At 43.4% G+C, this 21,021-nt stretch overlaps 1 pseudogene; it reads right to left on the bottom strand.

Annotated features, from left to right (window-relative positions):
* Positions 1–19,113: 19,113 nt before the first annotated feature.
* Positions 19,114–19,740, bottom strand: LOC147980184 (uncharacterized; annotated as a pseudogene).
* Between the last annotated feature and the right edge of the window lie 1,281 nt (positions 19,741–21,021).

The raw sequence follows: 21,021 nt of genomic DNA, 5'->3' as shown, positions 1-21,021 counted from the left end.
GCAACACATAATCAGCTACGTTAAACTCACGCTTTGATATCCTCTTGTCATGCCATCTTTTAACCTTTTCCGTAAACGGTTTGGCATTCTCATAGGCTTGGGTTATCCATTCATCAAGTGAGCTAATGTCAAATAACCTCTTCTCACCGGCAAGTTTGAAATCATAATTGAGCTCCTTAATGACCCAATATGCCTTATGTTCAAGTTTGAGAGGTAAGTGACATGCTTTTCCATAAACCATTTTATATGGAGACATACCCATAGGATTTGTATATGCAGTTCTATAAGCCCATAATGCATCATAAAGTTTCTTGGACCAATTCTTTCTAGATCTATTAACAGTCTTTTGCAAAATTATATTGAGCTCTCTATTACTCAATTCCACTTGACCACTAGACTGTGGGTGATATGGAGATGCAATTCTATGATTAATATCATACTTAGCAAGCATTTTACAAAAAGCACCATGAATAAAATGTGAACCACCATCAGTCATTAAGTATCTAGGGACTCCAAACCTCGGAAAAATAACTTCTTTAAGTATCTTAATAGAAGTGTTATGATGAGCACTACTTGTTGGAATAGCTTCTACCCACTTAGTAACGTAATCAACAACAACTAAAATATGTGTATAACCATTAGAGGCAGGAAACGGTCCCATATAATCAAAGCCCCAAACATCAAATGGTTCAATAACAAGAGAATAATTCATAGGCATTTCTTGACGTCTACTAATATTACCAATTCTTTGACATTCATCATAAGACAAGACAAACTTACGGGCATCTTTGAAGAGAGTAGGCCAATAAAAACCGGATTGCAATACCTTATGTGCAGTTCTATCACCAGCGTGGTGTCCTCCATATGCCTCGGAGTGACACTTGCGTAGGATCTGTTCCTGTTCATCCTCAGGTACACAACGTCTAATAACACCATCTAGTCCTTCTTTATAAAGGTGTGGGTCATCCCAGAAGTAATGTCTTAAATCATAGAAGAACTTTTTCTTTTGCTGGTATGTGAAACTAGGTGGTATGAATTTAGCAACAATGTAATTAGCATAATCACCATATGATGGAGCAGTACGAGAAGCATTTATGACAGCTAATTGTTCATCAGGAAAGCTATCATTAATAGGTAGTGGGTCATCAAGAACATTCTCTAACCTAGACAAGTTGTCTGCAACGGGGTTCTCAGCTGCCTTTCTATCAATAATATGCAAATCAAATTCTTGTAGCAAGAGAACCCATCTAATAAGTCTAGGTTTAGCATCTTTCTTTTCCATAAGATATTTAATAGCAGCATGATCGGTGTGAACAATTACTTTAGAATCAACAATATAAGGTCTGAACTTATCACAAGCAAATACAACAGCTAAGAATTCTTTTTCAGTAGTAGCATAATTTCTCTGAGCACTGTCTAAAGTTTTACTAGCATATTGAATAACATTTAATTTCTTATCAACTCTTTATCCTAGAACGGCACCTACAGCATAATCGCTAGCATCACACATAATTTCAAAGGGTAAATTCCAATCAGGTGGCTGAACAATAGGTGCAGAAATCAAAGTTTTTTTAAGTATTTCAAATGCTTCTACACAATCATCATCGAAGACAAAAGGAATATCTTTTTGCAATAGGTTAGTCAGAGGCCTAGAAAATTTAGAGAAGTCCTTAATGAACCTCCTATAAAAACCGGCATGACCAAGGAAACTTCTTATACATTTAATGTCCTTGGGACATGGCATCTTTTCAATAGCATCAACCTTAGCTTTATCAACTTCAATACCTCTCTCAGAAATTTTATGTCCCAAGACAATGCCTTCATTAACCATAAAGTGGCACTTTTCCCAATTCAAGACAAGACTATTATCTTCACATCTCTGCAAAACTCGATCAAGGTTGCTCAAGCAATCATCAAAATAGGATCCATAAACGGAGAAATCATCCATGAATACCTCAAAAATCTTTTCAAAAAAGTCAGAGAATATAGCCATCATGCATGTTTGAAAGGTAGCAGGTGCATTACATAAACCAAAAGACATACATCTATAATCAGAAGTACCGAAAGGGCAAGTAAAAGAGGTCTTTTCTTGATCCTGTGCTGACACAGGTATTTGAGAGAAACCAGAGTAACCATCTGGAAAGCAAAAATGTGTATGTTTAGATAATCTTTCTAGCATTTTATCAATAAAAGGCAGAGGGTAATGATCCTTTTTAGTAGCTTTATTTAATTTGCGGAAACCAATTACCATCCTATAACCTGTAACAATTCTTTGCAGGATCAATTCATCTTTATCATTAGGAACGACAGTAATACCTCCCTTCTTAGGGACACAATGGACAGGACTTACCCACTGACTATCAGCAACGGGATAAATTATACCTGCCTCCAGGAGCTTTAGTATTTCCTTTCTTACCACTTCTTTCATCTTAGGATTTAACCGTCATTGGTGATCAATAACTGGTTTGGTGTCTTCCTCCAATTTTATTTTGTGTTGGCTCAGAGTGGGACTAATGCCCTTAAGATCATCAAGAGTATATCCAATAGCAGCACGGTGATTCTTTAGAGTTTTCAATAATCTTTCCTCTTCCAGCTCTGAAAGGTTAGCACTAATAATAACAGGATATATCCTCTTTTCATCAAGATAAGCATATTTAAGAGTATCAGGTAATGGTTTAAGCTCAAACACAGGATCACCCTTGGGTGGTGGAGGATCCCATAGGATTTCAACAGGCAAGTTGTGTTTCAAAATAGGACCCTGTTTAAAGAATACTTCATCTATTTCCCTTCTTTCATTTATAAACATATAATTTTCATGGTCTAGCAACTATTGTTCTAAAGGATCATTAGGAGGCACGACAATAGAAGCAAGACCAATAATTTCATCCTTACTAGGCAATTCTTTATCATGGGGTTGTCTACGAAATTTAGCAAAATTTAGCTCATGAGACATATCCCCTAACCCAATAGTAACAACATCCTTTTCGCAATCAATCTTAGCATTAACAATGTTCAAGAAGGGTCTACTAAATATGATGGGACAAAAGTCATCTTGTGGGGAGCCAAGAACAAGAAAATCAGCAGGATATTTAACTTTACCACACAAGACTTCAACATCTCTAACAATCCCAATTGGTGAAATAGTATCTGTATTGGCAAGCTTAATTGTAACATCAATATCTTCTATCTCAACAGGTGCAATGTCATGCATAATTTCTTCATATAAAGAATGAGGTATTGCACTAGCACTAGCACCCATATCACATAAGCCATGATAACAATGATCTCCTATTTTAACAGAAATAACAGACATGCCTACAACGGGTCTATGTTTCTTAGCATCGGGTCTAGCAATTCTAGCAGCTGCATCAGAGAAATAAATAACATGCCCATCAATATTATCAGCCAAGAGATCTTTAACCATATCAATACTAGGTTCAACTTTAATTTGCTCAGGAGGTGTATATGTTCTAGTATTACTCTTACGAATCACAGTTGAAGCTTTAGCATGATCCTTTATCCTAACAGGGAAAGGTGGGTTCACTAGTGCAGAACCGGGCAATAGCACCGATTCGTAAGGACCTTTAGTGCCGGTTTAGGAACCGGCACTAACGTTTCGGCACTAAAGCCCCCCCCCCCTTTAGTACCGGTTCAGCACGAACCGGTGCTAAAGGGCAACCACGTGGCACGAGCCAGCTCCGGGGGCCGGGAGCCCTTTAGTACCGGTTGGTAACACCAACCGGTACTAAAATGTTTGGGGGGGGTTTTGGTTTTATGATTTCTTTTTCATTTTAATGTGTTTTCCATTTTAATTCTTTTTCGTTTGCTTGTATTTTACGGTACTACACATTGTACACGTTATGCATATATATATATATAGAATTTCTAGTAGAACCAATCATATATATATATATATATCATCAATGTCTCACAAACCATATTAATTCACACATACACACATGTATAGCTATATACAATTTCTCCTACATATGCATGTTGCCTTCGGAGCCAGTGGCATTAGCCTAATTGGTGCCTTCGGAGCACGATGACAATTGGAAGTGGTTCATGGGGGCGGTAGCGGGTAATAGTATTCTCCCTTCGGATTTATGACCTGGTCGAGCAAAAATCCTGCTATTTCCTCTTGAAGTGCTTCTACGCGCTCCGTTTCTAGGAGCTTGTCCTGCACCTCTTTGAACTGTTAAGAAGGAGATCAATATGCATGTGTATTAGTTGTGTGACTAGATATCGATAATGGTGTAAAAATTGTGAATAGTGTTCTGACAAGCGTACCCATTCCTGTCTTTGAGATCTGCTCCTTTCGGACGCCATCATGCGAATGTTCTCGCAAACGCAGAATGCACACAGATCAGTCCCCTGCGCCTGCTTCAGGGCCTTTATTACGAGAATGGAATTTTTTGATCAGATAATAATTAATCAAGCATGATAATTAAAGAGATGGCAGCTAGCTAGCTAGTACTACTTAATTACTTACCTTGGATCGAAACCATTTCAGCTTTGGTTTCCATTCGCCTTCCGTGACGCTGATGAACCTTTCCCAAGCCCTGCCCGCCGACAAAGAAAATGAATAAAGGGGTTATTAAATAGTTCATATCATGAAATGACGAATTACTAAATAGGCCGAGATATATAGTTAATAATGATTGAAATTACCTGTTGACTATCCCAAACAAGATGTTATAGTCACTTTGTTTTTTAAGTAGCGAGTCCAGTATTTCAACTGTTCCGGCGTCAACTTTAATGATACACAAGATCCAGTGAAATCTGCATGCACACACGTTTGCATGTCTTAATTAAGCGGGCATATGTAAGCAAAAACATGTAGCTAGCTAGCTAGTAGGCAAAAACAGAGAATTTGTAGTACAAGAAAGTGTGACTCACTGGAAGTTGTAAGGAAGTAGTATATCTTCATTGTATTTGAGGCGCTTCAAGAACTCTAGCATGCTGTCCTCTACCTGTTTTTCTTGATGCTTGTTTATTTTCCATGTGTATTCATTAACGGTGTTTGGGTCAATGAACCCAATGCCATAGCGTCCACCTTTTCTCATTTCATACATCTTCATCCTGCATAATACCACAGAAAAGAATATAGTGAGGATAATTACAGGTAATGATTTATCAAAAGGATCACTACAGCTAGCTTGAGACTTAAATTACAGAAAGAAATCACTTACAGACAATAGCAACTGACGATAGATTTGTCGAGTGCGTCTTGATTGTATAACTAAAACAGTTCAGGATACTCAACGGCCACAGCTTTCTCATGGTAGTAATCATCCTTCTTGACATACACCATGAGGGACTCTCGATCGGATCTCTTGGTAATGTCCATGTACCATTGATGCAATTCATACATTCTCGTTGGGAGCTTGTTGACATCTTCTGGCTCGACCAAAGGTTGGCCCCGGACATATTTCTGTTTTATTTCCTCCTCTATAATCCCAGGCATGTCCTCGATCTCGAGGAGTTGTCCAACAGTGATCTTGAGTTCTTCAGCCTGCATTATATGCTCCTGGGTTATTACAACATCGCCCACCTCGGGAACATAAACTGTTTGGCCACAATAATATTGGGCGCGCGTACTGTCACGTGTTGTTGGCGGCACAACAAGCGGGGGGATCGATTGCGCCGCCTGTTTTCCCAGCTGGGCAACGGTTTTCCCGCATTTTTGACAGCTGCTTATTGTTTGCTCGAGCTCGAGCTCGCCTCCTTCTGTAGACGTCGTCGATGTAACTTCCTGATGTGGCGCTCATAGTCTGTGTCAACAGGCTTAGGAGATGGTGGTTGAGCCATACGAATGAAGTGGTCAACTACTTCCACAGGCACTTTCTCCCTTGGCGGCGGTGGCGGTTTCGGTCCAAAATGGGCGTCGAGTTCTGCCTGCACTATGGCATTGGTTTGCTCCTCGGTCCTGTCGTAAGCCCTCACAGGAAGAGGAGTAGTGAGGTTTGGACCATATTTATATCGCTTGCCTCCGCTTGTACTTCCTGTACTATGACCTTGACCCGTACCGCTACGCACCATAGCTGCGGGGTGTCTCTTCTGCGATTGCTGAGGCGGCGGAGGCGGCTGACGGGGCTGAGTTGGACGAGGAGGAGTGGCCTGAAGCTGTGCCGGACTTGCAGTGGCCTGAGGTTGTGCCGGACTTGGAGGAGGAGTGGACGTCTGACGCTGTGTCAGACTTGGAGGAGGAGTGGCCTGACACTTTGCTGGACTTGGAGGAGGAGGAGTGGCCTCACGCGTTGGTGGACTTGGAGGAGCGGGAGTCTGCTGACTCTGTAGCGGACTTCGAAAGATGATGCAATCCTTTCTCCATAGGATGACACAATGTATGGCCTCTCCTAATGTGTGCTCGTCGTCACCTCCAGGAATGTCAAGCTGTAGCTCCGAATATGGGTCCACCACCTCATCAACCAAGACACGAGCATAGCCCGCTGGAATCGGGTTGCAATGGAAGGTTGCCTCGGGGGAATTTGAAAAAGCAACGGCGTCCGCCACCTTCATGGATATGTTCTTCATTTTGAAGTGTAGCTCGCAGTTAGTGTTCTCCGTGATGTCATCCACGGGGTATCTATCCAGCACTAGTGCGTCGCCCGGGGCGGAACCCACGCTGCTTCTCGGCATGGATGGGGCGGTGGTATCCAATGCTGGATCATCCGCTAGCTGCTGCAGCTGCTGAGACCCCCTTTGCTAGCTAAGTGAGTCGATCTGCTCCTGCTGCCGCTAGAATTTAGCGGCCAATTCCGCTTGACTTGCTTCATAGTCCCGCTTCCTCTGCTCCTCCTCCATCTTCCTCTTCTTCTCCTCCGCAATCTTCTTTCTCGCACGGGTTCTGTAGTCGACGTTCCAATCCGAAAACCCCTCATACCACGGAATAGCGCCCTTGCCTCGTGTTCTTCCCGGGTGTTCAGGATTTCCCAGGGCACGCGTAAGCTCGTCGTTCTCTCTGTTGGGCTGGAACACCCCCGATCGAGCCTCTTCTATTGCAACAAGTAGCGCATCGTTGGCTCCGTTCAGACATGCCTTCGTCGAAACATTGCCTGTCTTCGGGTCCAACTCCCCCCCCATGCGCATAGAACCAAGTCCTGCACCTGGGGGGCCAGCTCTTAGTAACCGGAGTGACACTTGCATCCTCCATCTCTTTCTCAGACTTATCCCACTTAGGCATTGCCACCGCGTAGCCACCTGGCCCCAGCTTATGGAACTTATCCTTTTTTTCGGCATTCTTCTTGTTTATTCTCGACCGTTCCTTAGCTAATTCTGAATCCTTGAATTTCAAGAAATCGTCCCAATGAGCACTTTGATTCTCTAGTATCCCCTCGAATACTGGAATCTTCCTTCCTCCCTTAACGTACTTCTCCCACGTCGTTCTCTTGTGGTTCTTGAATGCAACCGCCATCTTCCTAAAAGCAGCGTCCTTGACTTTCCGCACACCTGCTTCTGTGAAATTATCTGGTAGGGTGAAATGTTCCATGAGAGTATCCCAAAGCAGTTTTTTTTATTCTCGTCGACAAAAGTAACATTTGGACGTGGCTTTGCTGGCTTTCTCCATTCTTGAAGGGAGATCGGGAGTTGGTCCTTCACAAGAACTCCGCACTAATGAACGAACTTGTCCGCAATCTTCTTAGGCACTAATGGTTCGCCATTAGGTTTTAATGCCTCGATATTGTACTTTATGCCCTCCTTCAACTTTTTGTTCGGGCCTCGTTTCGTCATTTTGCCTGAAGATTTGCTCGATCCGGATGGCTGAAAGAAGAAAGATCGATTCGTTAATATATCTTCAACTCATTTAAAACATGCGATGATCACCAGATTCCTGCTTATATAAATATATATACCTCGCCGGTGTTTGTTGTTTCAGGATCAACATGTTCTTCGTCGTAGTTCATGACTTCATCTTCTCGGTCGTCGCGATCGAATATCATATCACCCTCTCCGGTGTTGTTTAGAAATTCAGAGCCGTCATAATCTTCTTCATTCTGATCATCATCTGGCCCACGTATTATATCGAACATGGTCTGTTCTCCCTCTCTGTTGGTATTGTCCGCCATAGCTTTTATTTAACTATGCCAAAAGAAATATAAAACAATTTAGTATTCAAATTACATCGTCTCTAATAATAGATATAATCTCCAATACATCATCTCGAATAATAGATATAATCTCGAATACATCGTCTCGAATAATAGATATAATCTCGAATACATCGTCTCGAATAATAGATATAATCTCGAATACATCGTCTCGAATAATAGATATAATCTCGAATACATCGTCTCGAATAATAGATATAATCTCGAATACATCGTCTCGAATAATAGATATAATCTCGAATACATCGTCTCGAATAATAGATATAATCTCGAATACATCGTCTCGAATAATAGATATAATCTCGAATACATCGTCTCGAATAATAGATATAATCTCGAATACATCGTCTCGAATAATAGATATAATCTCGAATACATCGTCTCGAATAATATATAATCTCGAATACATCGTCTTGAATATTATATATCGAGTGCATCACTGGCTAGGTAGCTAATAAAGATCGAATACTACAGAAGAATCTAGGACACTCGCGGTTCCTGTGGCGCGGGCGGTGGACACCCAAAGAGAAGGAACCCTCAGAGGATGATAGCTGAAGTGAGATCCCTGAAGAAACTGCCAGGTATTGGAGAACATGCCGCCCTCTAACGCAACCATGTAGCGATGGACGTGCTCGTCCTCCTCCCTGACACAACGACGTACCACCTCCGGCGGGGCCGGCTCCCTCCGCACCGAAACTGGCCCACGCGAACGCCACCAAACGAGATCAGGGTCGACGACGGGACCCGGGGCCGGGTTCCTCATCAAGCGGCGCGCCCCTCCAAGCAGCACCTCCCAGTGCCAGCCCGGCGGAGCCCATTCCCGGACATGGGTCAGCTGGACGTCGTCGCGGACGTGTCGACGACGAGGATGCGGGCCGGGCATCGTCGACAACAAATACTAGCTATATGCCCGCAAAAAGTAACATTTTTTTAATGATTGGATTTTGATAACTAAAATTTCTAACATTCTATAACATTTCTAACAATGCTATATATAACTAACATTTCTATAACATTTCTAATATTTCTATAACTAAAAAAGAGAAAAATTTCTAACTTTTTTATAACTATTTCTATAACTAAAAAACAGAAAAATTTCTAACAATTCTAACTTTTTTATAACTATTTCTATAACTAAAAAACAGAAAAAAATTCTAACAATTCTAACATTTCTAACTATTCTAACAATTCTAACATTTCTAACTATTTCTAAAAAACAGAAAAATGTCTAACAATTTCTGAAAAACAGAAAAATCTATAACTAAAAATGTATGTGTGTGTGTGCGCGCTCACCGGCCGGCGAGGCGAGAGGCGACGGGGGGCGCGCGGCGACGGGGATGGCGACGGGCGCGGCGACGACGGGGCGGCGACGACGGGGACGGGGACGTACGGGCCGGGGCGGCGACGACGACGGGGACGGTGACGACGCGGCCGGGACGGGGCGGCGGTGACGACGGGGACGACGGGGACGGGACGACGGGGCGGCAACGACGGGGACGGGGCGGCGACGGGGGCGGCGACGGGCCGAGGCGGCGACGAGGGATATGGAGACGGCGGGGGCGGCGGGCGACGGTGCAGAGGAGAAGAAGCAGACGGAGAGATGAGAAACTGACGAAATTTTGAAGTGTTTTCTTATATAGAACCCACCTTTAGTACCGGTTGGAGCCACCAACCGGTACTAAAGGTCTGTTTTGGCTAGCCCAAGCGGCGGGAAGCGACCCCCTTTAGTACCGGTTGGTGGCTCCAACCGGTACTAAAGGCCCCCCTTTAGTACCGGTTGGTGCCACGACCCGGTACTAAAGGGTGTGCGCTGCCAGGCGAGGGGCACAAAAGTTTAGTCCCACCTCGCTAGCCGAGGGGCACTCGCACCTGCTTATAAGCCCCGCCGTCGCTGCTGTCTCGAGCTCCTCTCTTAAGCAGGCCTACTGGGCCTACCTCTTCTGCGATGCCCTGTTGGGCCTACTGGGCTAGCGGGCCTGCATCCTGGCCCAACTTGAATTTGGGTTTCTAGTCGTATGCAGGCCGCTGTGGCCCAGTAGGTGGGCTTTTTTTTCTTATTTTTTTGCTTTATTTATTTTTGTGAATAACTTAACTTTGAAAATAGATTTTTCAGTGATTCTTTTTTCTTATGTTTAATATTAGTGTGTTTTATCATTATATTCAATTTGGTAATGCTTAGGTTATTTAAAAAATGAAATGCCTTTGTAACGGATGAGTTTTCGTCCGAAACCCTGATACTTCGAAACAGATTGTCCATTTTGTACACGAAGTGCATCCAGTTTTTGCGATAACCCTCTCTACTTTTTTGCACATGCTATGTGGGTGAAATTATGATACCGTGCCAACTTTCATCCTTTTCTGAGTTCATTTGAAATGCTTTTCAATTTCAGGGTCATTTAGCTGAAAAAAATCAGTAAATGCATGAAAGAATTTGCTTGCACATAAAATTTCTTCGCGTTTCAAATGCCAAAACACATAACTAGCTACCCTAACTATTACAAAGATTCCCTCCTGGGTGTGAAACACAGAAGAAAGTGATGATAGTTAAGCCGATCACATCCCAGATCTTTGGGTGTGAAACTTTTTCTTCGCGTGTGTCCTTTTGCGTCGTAGCCATGGAAAATCTTCATCATTTAACGGGATGCTCGGGTCAATATTCACTGTGAATGGAGCAATTTCATCAAACTTTTCATAATCTTCTGACTTGTCTGTCTTGTCATCCACTCCCACGATGTTTCTCTTCCCAGAAAGAACTATGTGCCGCTTTGGCTCATCGTACGATGCATTCGCTTCCTTATCTTTTCTTTTTCTTGGCTTGGTAGACATGTCCTTCACATAGAAAACCTGTGCCACATCATTGGCTAGGACGAATGGTTCGTCTGCATACGCAAGATTGTTGAGATCCACTGTTGTCATTCCGTACTGCGGGTCTTCCGTTACCCCGCATCGTGTCATATTGACCCATTTGCACCGAAACAAAGGGAACTTCAAACCACGTCGATAGTCAAGTTCCCATATGTCCTGTATATAACCATAATATGTTTCCTTTCCCGTCTTGGTTTCTGCATCAAAGCGGACACCACTGTTTTGGTTGGTGCTCTTCTTATCTTGGGCGATCGTGTAAAATGTATTACCATTTATCTTGTACCCTTTGAAAGTCATTATATTCGAAGATGGTAACTGGGACAGCAAGTACAAGTCATCTTGAATAGAGGTGTCATGCATGGTACTTGCTTGCAACCAGCTGGCGAAACTCCTGGTTTGTTCACGTGTAATCCAGTCATCAGACCGCTCCGGGTGTTTGGAGCGTAGCAAATTCTTGTGTTCATCCATATACGGAGCCACCAAGGCGGAATTCTGTAGAACTGTGTAGTGTGCTTCAGTGAGAGAATGTCCGTCCATACATATTATTTGTTCCCCTCCTAGCGTGCCTTTTCCATCCAGTCTGCCCTTATGCCGCGATTCAGGAACACCAATCGGCTTAAGGTCAGGAATAAAGTCAATACAAAACTCAATGACCTCCTCATTTTGACGGCCCTTGGAGATGCTTCCTTCTGGCCTAGCACGGTTATGAACATATTTCTTTAAGACTCCCATGAACCTCTCAAAGGGGAACATATTGTGTAGAAATACAGGACCCAAAACGTTAATCTCTTCGCATAGGTGAACTAGGACGTGCGTTATGATGTTGAAGAAGGATGGTGGGAACACCAACTCGAAACTGACAAGACATTGCACCAAATCATTCTATAACCTTGGTATGATTTCTGGATCGATTACCTTCTGAGAGATTGCATTGAGAAATGCACATAGCTTCACAATGGCTAATCGAACGTTTTCCGGTAGAAGCCCCCTCAATGCAACCGGATGCAGTTGCGTCATAATCACGCAGCAATCATGAGACTTTAGGTTCTGGAACTTTTTCTCTGCCATGTTTATTATTCCCTTTATATTCGACAAGAAGCCAGACGGTACCTTAATACTGAGCAGGCATTCAAAGAAGATTTCCTTCTCTTCTTTGGTAAGAGCGTAGCTTGCATGACCCTGATGTATGCCGTCTTTTTCGTGCATACGTTGCTGGTCCTCCCGTGCCTCAGGTGTAACTTTTGTCTTCCCATACACGCCCAAGAAGCCAAGTAGGGTCACACAAAGATTCTTCGTCATGTGCATCACGTCGATTGCGGAGCGGACCTCGAGGTCTTTCCAATAGGGCAGGTCCCAAAATATAGATTTCTTCTTCCACATGGGTGCGTGTCCGTCAGCGTCATTCGGAACAGGTTGTCCACCAGGACCCTTTCCAAAGACCACCTTCAAATCCTTGACCATATCATGTACATCAGCACCAGTACGGTGGCGGGGCTTCGTCCGGTGATCCGCCTCACCTTTGAAATGCTTGCCTTTCTTTCTTACGGGATGCCTGCTCGGAAGAAATCGATGATGTCCCAGGTACACATTCTTATTAGCCAAATATATACGGTCGGTATCATCCAAACAGTGCGTGCATGCACGGTATCCCTTGTTTGTCTGTCCTGAAAGGTTACTGAGAGCAGGCCAATCATTGATGGTCACGAACAGCAACGCCTTTAGGTCAAATTCTTCCCCCATGTGCTCATCCCACACACGTACACCTGTTCCATTCCACAGTTGTAAGAGTTCTTCAACTAATGGCCTTAGGTACACATCAATGTCGTTGCCGGGTTGCTTAGGGCCTTGGATGAGCACTGGCATCATAATGAACTTCTGCTTCATGCACAACCAAGGAGGAAGGTTATACAAACATAGAGTCACAGGCCAGGTGCTATGGTTGCTGCTCTACTCCCCAAAAGGATTAATGCCATCTGCGCTTAGACCAAACCATACGCTCCTTGCGTCATCTGCAAACTCCTTCCCGTACTTTCTTTCGATTTTTCTCCACTGCGACCCGTCAGCGGGTACTCTCAACTTTCCGTCTTTCTTACGGTCTTCTCTGTGCCATCGCATCGCCTTGGCATGCTCTTTGTTTTGGAACAAACGTTTCAACCGTGGTATTATAGGAGCATACCACATCACCTTGGCAGGAATCTTCTTCCTGGGGCGCCGGCCCTCGACATCACCAGGGTCATCGGGGTGATCTTATAGCGCAATGCACCACATACCGGGCAAGCGTTCAAATCCTCGTACTCACCGCGATAGAGGATGCAATCATTAGGGCACGCATGTATCTTCTGCACCTCTAATCCTAGAGGGCAGACAGCCTTCTTTGCTTCGTACGTACTCTCGGGCAATTCGTTGTCCTTTGGAAGCATATCCTTTATCATTACCAGCAACTTTCCAAATCCCTTGTCAGATACACCATTCTCTGCCTTCCATTGCAGCAATTCCAGTGTGGTGCCCAGCTTTTTCTTGTCACCTACGCAATTCGGGTACAACAATTTTTTGTGATCCTCTAACATGCGTTGCAACTTCTTCTTCTCCAAATCACTTGCGCAGTTTGTCTTTGCGTCGGCAATGGCCCGACCTAGATCATCAACGGGCTCATCTGATGCCTCTTCTTCAGCTTCTTCCCGCATTGCCGGCTCAGCTTCTTCCCGCATTACCGGCTCAGCTTCTTCCCCCATTGTTGTATCATCATATTCAGGGAACCCATGGCCAGGATAGCTGTCGTCGTCCTCTTCTTCTTCATTGTCTTCCATCATAACCCCTATTTCTCCGTGCTTGGTCCAAACATTATAATGGGGCATGAAACCGGACTTAAAAAGGTGGACGTGAATGGTTCTTGACGTAGAGTAATTGTGACCATTCTTACAGCGAGCACATGGACAAGGCATAAAACCATCCGCCCGCTTGTTTGCCTCAGCCGCAAGCAGAAAAGTATGCATGCCCTCAACGAACTGGGGAGAGCACGGTCATCGTACATCCATTGCCGGCTCATCTTCATTACACAACACCGAATAGACCAAATTAATACAAGTTCATACATAAAGTTCATACAACACTTAAATGCAACAAACAAATAACTCTCTAGCTAAAGCATTTAAATGCAACAACAAATACGATCAAGATCGCAACTAAGGTAACAATGGATCCAACAGCATAATGATACCAAGCCTCACTATCGATGGCATATTTTCTAATCTTTCTAATCTTCAAGTGCATTTTCTCCATCTTCATCTTGTGATCATTGATGACATCGGCAACATGCAACTCCAATTCCATCTTCTCCCCCTCAATTCTTTTCAATTTTTCTTTCAAGTACTCGTTTTCTCTTTCAACTAAATTTAACCTCTCGGCAATGGGTCGGTTGGAATTTCTGGTTCACATACCTCCTAGAAAAAATTTCTATGTCAACTTGATGGGCATAATTTGTCATAAACACAAAATGCAACTAGTTTTAAAAGAGAATATACATACCACATCCGAATCATAACAAGGACTAGGGCCGACGGGGACGGATATCAAAACCATGGCACTATATGTATAACAAACAACGTACGGGTAAGATAATTATACGAGTAACTATATATCCAAATCACACAAACATCAATTTTTATATAAAATTTCATGAACTAGAGTCTCACCACAAGGTGCTGCCGGCGACGGGACGGTGTGGGCGATCGACGGTGGCTACGATGGAGATTTAGAAGGCACTAAGTAAACCACACCTACATATGCAAACTAAGTGTTATTTTTGACCTCAAATTGCATATAAATCAAATACTAGCACATATATATATATATCCTCCCAAATTACTAAACTCACAAATTAATCACTATATAAAGCATTGCAAGAGCTAATCTAGCAATGAGAGATGAAAGGACAAAGTTGCTAACCTTTGTGATCATTTGAATGGATGGGGGCCTTCAAATCTTGACAAATTTTGGGCAAAATGTGTGATGAGCTTGAGAGGAAGAGGGGAAGAACAGAGAGGAGAGGGGAAAGGGGAAGAACAGAGTGAGCTCGGGTGGACGAAGGGTCTATGTAGGACGACCTTTAGTACCGGTTCGTGCCAAGAACCGGTACTAAAGGGGCTGGAGGGGCACCTGTCTGACAACATCCTGCCACCACTCTCATTAGTACCGGTTCGTGGCACGAATCGGTGCTAAAGGTTCGCCACGAACCGGTACTAATGAAAGCGGCCCGGCTAGCCGTTGGAACCGGCACTAATGTATACATTAGTGCCGGCTCAAATACAAACCGGCACTAATGTGCTTCACGTTTGACCCTTTTTCTACTAGTGGTTCTCAATATAAGTAGTAGGAACAATAGGATCATTATAAGTGATAGTCTTTTCTTCAACTATAATAGGTGCAACTACTTTTACTTCAGTGGGATGATTATATTTAAACCACTTCTCCTTAGGGAGATCAACATGAGTAGCAAATGATTCACAGAAAGAAGCTACTATCTCAGAATCAAGTCCATATTTAGTGCTAAATCCACGAAAAGCATCGGTATCCATAAAACATTTAACACAATCAAACTTAGGTGTCATACCTCACTCGTTACCATCGTCGGAATCCCAATCTTCAGAGTTGCGTTTAATTCTTTCCAATAAATCCCATTTGAATACAATAGTCTTCACCATAAAAGACCTAGCACAAGAAGTATCGAGCATGGAGCGATCGTTGAGAGAAAGCCGAGCATAAATTTTTTGAATAATCATTTCTCTTGAGAGCTCATGATTGGGGCATGAATATAACATTGACTTAAGCCTCCCCCAAGCTTGAGCGGTGCTTTATCCTTCGCGAGGCCAAAAATTATATATATAATTGCGATCACGATGAACAAGATGCATAGGATAAAACTTCTGGTGAAATTCCAATTTTAATCGTTTATAGTCCCAGGATCCCATATCATCACATAGCCTATACCATGTCAATGTGTCTCCCTTAAAAGATAAAGGGAAAACCTTCTTCTTGATAACATCATTGGGCATACCTGCAAGCTTAAATAATCCACAAACTTCATCCGCATAGATAAGGTGTAAATCGGGATGCAATGTTCCATCTCCTGCAAAGGGATTAGCTAGCAATTTCTCTACCATACCCAAAGGAATTTCAAAGTAAACATTTTCAGTAGGTTCGGTAGGTTGAGGAGCAACTCTTTTCTCTACTGGTCGGGGTGAAGATACCCCGAACAAGCCCCTCAAAGGATTATGTTCCATAGTAACAAGTGACAGTAAATTTTAGCACACTATATAAATGTTTCCTTACCAAGTTCCACTTACCAAAGGCGCTTCACTCCCCGGAAGCGGTGCTGGAAAAGAGTCTTGATGACCCACAAGTGTAGGGGATCTATCGTAGTCCTTTCGATAAGTAAGAATGTCGAACCCAACGAGGAGCAGAAGGAAATGACAAGCGGTTTTCAGTAAGGTATTCTCTGCAAGCACTGAAATTGTAGGTAACAGATAGTTTTGTGATAAGATAATTTGTAACGGGTAGCAAGCAGTGAAAGTAAATAAGGTGCAGCAAGGTGGACCAATCCTTTTTGTAGCAAAGTACAAGCCTGGACAAGTTCTTATAATGAGTAAAGTGCTCCCGAGGACACATGGGAATTATTGTCAAGCTAGTTTTCATCACGCTCATATGATTCGCGTTCGTTACTTTGATAATTTGATATGTGGGTGGACCGGTGCTTGGGCACTATCCTTTCTTGGACAAGCATCCCACTTATGATTAACCCCTATTGCAAGCATCTGCAACTACAAAAGAAGTATTAAGGTAAACCTAACCATAGCATGAAACATATGGATCCAAATCAGCCCCTTACGAAGCAACTTATAAACTAGGGTTTAAGCTTCTGTCACTCTAGCAACCCATCATCTACTTATTACTTCCCAATGCCTTCCTCTAGGCCCAAATAATGGTGAAGTGTCATGTAGTCGACGTTCACATAACACCACTAGAGGAGAGACAACATACATCTCATCAAAATATCGAACGAATACCAAATTCACATGACTACTAATAGCAAGACTTCACCCATGTCCTCAGGAACAAACGTAACTACTCACAAAGCATGTTCATAATCATAGGAGTATTAATATGCATTAAGGATCTGAACATATGATCTTCCACCAAATAAACCAACTAGCATCAACTACAAGGAGTAATCAACACTACTAGCAACCCAGAGGTACCAATCTGAGGTTTTGGTACAAAGATTGGATACAAGAGATGAACTAGGGTTTGAGAGGAGATGGTGTTGGTGAAGATGTTGATGGAGATTGACCCCCTCCCGATGAGAGGATCGATGGTGATGATTTCCCCCTCCCGGAGGGAAGTTTCCCCGGCAGAACAGCTCCGCCGGAGCCCTAGATTGGTTCCGCCTCGTGGCTGCGGAGTTTCGTCCCTTAAGCTTGCTTATGATTTTTTTTTCCATTGTAAAAGGCTTCATATAGCAGAAGATGGGCACCGGAGGGCTGCCAAGTGGCCCACGAGGCAGGGGGGTGCGCCCCCACCCTCGTGGGTGGTGGGAGGCCCCCCTCAGGTAATTCTTCCGCTGAATATTTTTTATTAATTCCCAAAATGACTTTCGTGGAGTTTCAGGACTTTTGGAGCTGTAAAGAATAGGTCTCCAATATTTGCTCCTTTTCCATCCCAGAATCCCAGTTGCCGGCATTCTCCCTCTTCATGTAAACCTTGTAAAATAAGAGAGAATAGCCATAAGTATTGTGACATAACGTGTAATAACAGCCCATAATGCAATAAATATCGATATAAAAGCATGACGCAAAATGGACGTATCGCAGTGCCTCTGGGTCGACGGAACCACTAAACCTAAGCTTTAGTGTTTATGGTGGCTAGGTGTCGACGGAGCCACCTTAACCTAAGCATTAGTGTTTGCGGTGCCTCGGGGTCGACGGAGCCACCTTAACGTAAGCATTAGGGTTTACGGTGCCTCGGGGTCGATGGAACCACTAAACCTAAGCATTAGTGTTTATGGTGGCTAGGGGTCGACGGAGCCACCTTAACCTAAGGTGGAAAATAGGTCTCTTCTTCAATGAAGGCAGAACTATTCACTAAGCCAACAGGTTAGCGAAGGAACTTTTTCCGGTCTTGCTGCTTTAAAGCGAACGAGTCTTCCTTATTCCTATGGTCATTAGTGTTTACGGTGCCTCGGGGTCGATGGAGCCACCTTACCTAACCATTAGGGTTTATGGTGGCTACGGGTCGACGGAACCACCTAAACCTAACCATTAGGGTTTATGGTGGCTAGGGGTCGACGAAACCACCTAAACCTAACCATAAGGGTTTATGGTGCATCGGGGTCGACGGAGCCACCTAGACCTAAGCATTAGTGTTTATGGTGGCTAGGGGTCGATGAAACCACCTGAACCTAAGCATTAGTGTTTATGGTGGCTAGGGGTCGACGAAACCACCTTAACCTAAGCATTAGTGTTTATGGTGGCTAGGGGTCGACGAAACCACCTTAACCTAAGCATTAGTGTTTATGGTGGCTAGGGGTCGAGGAAACCACCTTAACCTAAGCATTAGTGTTTATGGTGGCTAGGGGTCGACGAAACCACCTAAACCTAACCATTAGGGTTTATGGTGCCTCGGGGTCGACGAAAGCACCTAAACATAGGCTTCCAATGCATGATATAACATAACCATCTAATATTCCAGTGCTAACATAACCCTTAAATAGTCTTCCAATGCTAACATAATCATGGAATATAAAACCTAGTGCATGAGAAATCATAACTTTTAGTCTACCTATCATGGCACATAATATCTGATCCATCTTCCAATGCATGATATATATCATCATTTCAAGTCTAGCAAACATAACACACAATACTTACTGGAGTTCAACATATTATAGGGTACACAACCATTGTTCACAATACATAGTGGAGTTTGAGTTTAGATGCATAGTCCATCCTTTTCTCACAAAAGGATGAAAAGCATATCTACTACATACATACACAACCATAATTCACAATTAGTAGAGCCATACACTACACAACCATCATGCCCAAAAGGTCAGCATTGCCCACTAGTCTCATATTCATTTTCTTCACTTCTCTAAGATGGCCTGGATCCCCTTGATCTTCTCCTTCAGCGTCTCCTCTGCCTTCATCAGCTCAGCAATCTGAAGCTCTAGCTGCCCCTTCTCTTCACCATGCTTTTACTTTCCCTTAAGCAAATCAGCAACCTGAAACTTCAACTCTAGCTTATCTTGGGTGAGCTTCTCCTCAGACTTTGTGAGCTCTGCATTCTTGAACTCCAAGTTCATCTTAGCTTCACTAAGCAATTGCTTGTCTGTAATATGCTTCAACTTCAAGTTTTGGATGACTGTTGCTTGAGCTCTTGCCAGGTTAAGTAGCACTTCATAATTCTGCTTAAGCTTCTTAGACTCTGCATCTTTCTTTTCCATTTGTGCCTTCATATCAGCCACCAGTTCACTTCTGCATTACTGCCGATATGTAATGTTAGACTGCAGATATCTGAAATCCACCACCCTCTCATCCTGGAAGCTCATAAGCTCATGCACATCTTGGACTAACTTGTCATAGTTGGCCTCCAGCTTGTTCTTCTCTTCTGTCAGATGGTGGATAGTGAATTTTTTTTCAAGATTATCATTCACCCTAGCACTCTTGCTATCTTCAACCATTGCCCACAGCTTCAACAATGCATTTTGCATTGTTGGGGGCCACTGGTGATCAACCCATTCAACAAACCCACGATTTTGCCCTTCCTGCAAAAAGAGCAAAAAGATAAAAAAAATAAACAAGTTAGTTCATACCATAGGTAAATAACTAGTGCAAAGCAATAGCACTGTACATTGGTAATAATAGCACCACTAAGCTACACTGGTAATTGAGATGTACCTACCCACTAAATAACATCATGGCAAATTACAGCACCACTCAGCTACAGAATTGAACTAGATTTTGCTAATCAACAACAAAACAAGAGCAATCTCAAACTGCAAACTTGGTGAACTGCCAAAGCATATGCGGTACATACTATCCATTCAACTGAATATTTGTAGCATTTAGATACATAGCAGCAGGTCCATCCCGACATAAAAGTAACAGTTCACTCAATATTTAGTTCCAAACAGGAGCATCCCAACATAAAAGTAACAGTTCACTCAATATTTAGTTCCAAACAGGAGCAAAAGTAACAGCAACATAATTAACAGTAGCACTGTCATTCAACTACATAAAAATGCCACAACAGCAACATAAAACCTGTAGAAGTCCCAAACTGAATATTTCACATGATAGCAAGAACAATGCCACTGCAAAATAATAGTACCACTGTCATTAAACTAGACAAGCTACTGTTGTTGCAAAAGTGAATATGCCCTTAATAATCAGGCCTTGTACTCATGTTCAATATGGCACTGTCAAACCAACAATAATATGACACTATCAACCTAAATATAATATCCCACTATCAGGATACAATTCATACCGGCTCTGCACATGCTAAGAACCTTCTCCCTGTGTATGTTCCTTCAAATGTGACAAGCCTCTCAGATGCCTTGCTGTGCTTCTCACATGGCGACTTCATTTCCAGCTCAAGCCCCAGGTAATCTGGATCTTCAACGCTGAAAGGGACCTGCCGAAGCTCGTACAAACAGAATGCCCAAATCAAAACCTAGCGAAATCAACCAGATCAAAAAGGCCCAAATCTAAAACCCTAACCCTAAACCTAGCTCAAGGAAAATCACCTGGTTAAGCCCGTCCGTGGATGAGGTCGAGTGCATGTACGGCGGGCTGGACCTGTCCTCACTGCTTTCGTCTTTGAAAACCATGGCGGGCGGCGGCGGTCCGGTCCGGCAATGCTGCGGGCGGCGACGAGGGCGGCGAGAGAGGAGGGAGCCACGAGCGAGGAGGAAGAGAGTGGAGACAGAGCACGGGCCGGTCCGGTTCGAGCCGGACTGCACCTATCGAGCGAGCGGGCGGGTGCCGAT

This window comes from Triticum urartu, chromosome 3A (assembly GCF_056163025.1).
Source record: "Triticum urartu cultivar PI428250 chromosome 3A, HENAU_Tu73, whole genome shotgun sequence".
Lineage (NCBI taxonomy): Eukaryota > Viridiplantae > Streptophyta > Magnoliopsida > Poales > Poaceae > Triticum > Triticum urartu.
Note: the sequence above shows the minus strand (reverse complement) of the source record. Positions and strands in the feature narration are given on the sequence as shown.